Source organism: Primulina tabacum, chromosome 2 (genome assembly GCF_025594145.1).
Source record: "Primulina tabacum isolate GXHZ01 chromosome 2, ASM2559414v2, whole genome shotgun sequence".
Lineage (NCBI taxonomy): Eukaryota > Viridiplantae > Streptophyta > Magnoliopsida > Lamiales > Gesneriaceae > Primulina > Primulina tabacum.
The window spans coordinates 8885098-8887060 of record NC_134551.1 but is presented as its reverse complement, the minus strand read 5'-3'; positions in this window follow the sequence as shown (position 1 = coordinate 8887060).

The window sequence follows — 1963 nt, the reverse complement described above, 5'->3', positions numbered from 1 at the left end:
CGAATGAGGTGTCCAAGATGAAAATAAGGACGTGAGAAACAATCGTCAAATAAGAGAATGTACAAGTATACAAATCGATATGATGCATGTGAATGCAATATGCTCGAATATCAAAGATCAAGTCAAAAAGGGGCCTTATTGTATAGTCATTGATCTACCATAGACATGTTTTTGCGGTTTTTTTAAAATTAATTTAAAAAAAATAAATTTCAAAATTAAGATAGATGATGGAGTTTTGCAAAATTAAAGCAACACGCTACAATCAATGGTTGCAGCGTCCGCCGCTAGTAGCAACATACCTGCAAAAAATTGCAGCGTCCAAGCTGCCAAAGGCACCGAACACTGTTTTTTTTCATTATTATTATTATTATTTTATTGAATTTGGACACATATTTTATTAGTAAAATAGGGAGACTACATGCAAAAAATGAGAGACTCTAGTTCAATAATTTGAAAACTAAAGTTAAATAATTTGAAAATTAGATAACTTTAAATGAGTGAGTTAGTCAACCAATTTTTTTTTTCTAAAAAAATTTATTTGTAAAATATTTAATTTATCTTCAAAAAAAAATTGAACCTTTTTTTATTTCAAAAAAATTATTTATTTAAATATTTGTTGGTTTAGTTTCGAAAATAATGTATATGCGTATTCGTCCACTTATTGTTTATTTTATTATTACTATTAATATGATTAATAAAAAAATAATAATAGATGGAGTGTGAAAATATGCAAAATTTCTGAATTTTTACTTTTTTAACAAAAACTTTTATTTTTTTAATATATGTTGACTTAGTTTTAAAAAAAATTAAATAAATTGTGTATGTATGTCGGTTCACTTATTTTTTGTTTTTGAAATTAATGAATTTGACAAGCTCCAACTGTCATTTTTTTTATGTAGACTAATTTGAAAAATAAATCATTTTTTTTGTAAGATTTTTTTTTGAATTTGTGCAAAATTTTCGAAAGATAAATTTCTTAATATTTTTAAAATAAATATTTTTCTAAATCATTGATCGGCCAAATTTATTATTTTAAAAAGTAAAAAATTATTGTATCGACTTACATACACAACTTATTTTATTATTTTTTGAAAACTAAATCAATATATATTTAAATAAATAAAAGATTTTGTTTAAAAAATAAAAAGAGTACAAATTCAAAAATTTTGCGTACAAAAATTTTTAGAATTTTCGTATTCCAACTATTATTATTATTTTTATTAATCATATTACTAGTAATAATAAAATTAAAATAAAAAATAAGTGAACGGATACACTAAAAAAAATTGGTTGACTGACTCACCATTTAAAGTGATCTATTTTTTAAATTATTGAACTTGAGTTTCAACTCTCATTTTTTGCATGTAGTCTTCCTATTTTACTAATAAGATATGTTTCCAAATTCAATAAAAAAAATAATAAACATAAAATAAAAGTAGTGTCCCTGCACATGGCAACTTGGACGCTGCTATTAATGGCAGACGCTGCAAAATATATTGCAACGTCTGCCATTGATGGTGTCGTTTTGCTTTAATTTTGCAAAACTCCATCATCTTCCTTATTTTTGAAAACCCGCATGTTTTGGCTCTCACAATCATCATCAAGACGTGAACCTACAATGTACAGGGTCATCAGAGCCCGCATGTCCCGTCGGACACTGCAGCTCTTGATACTCAACCATCCACAATACAGAATATGGCTGAGCCGCCCAAACAAACAAGGTACACGTCAAAGCAGTAAAACAGGTATTATGCAACAGATAAATATGCAGCATTTAAGTGTGCATATTATGCTTGGATATCTCGTTCATTACATCACGTACCTCACTAAAACAATCTGACAAAAAATCTACTCGTCTGAAACTAGACAATACCAACATATTGAAATCACTATAATGCCATATCCAGAATTATTAAAAATGCTTCAAAGTTATTCCTAATGATCATAATGATCATTAAATCAT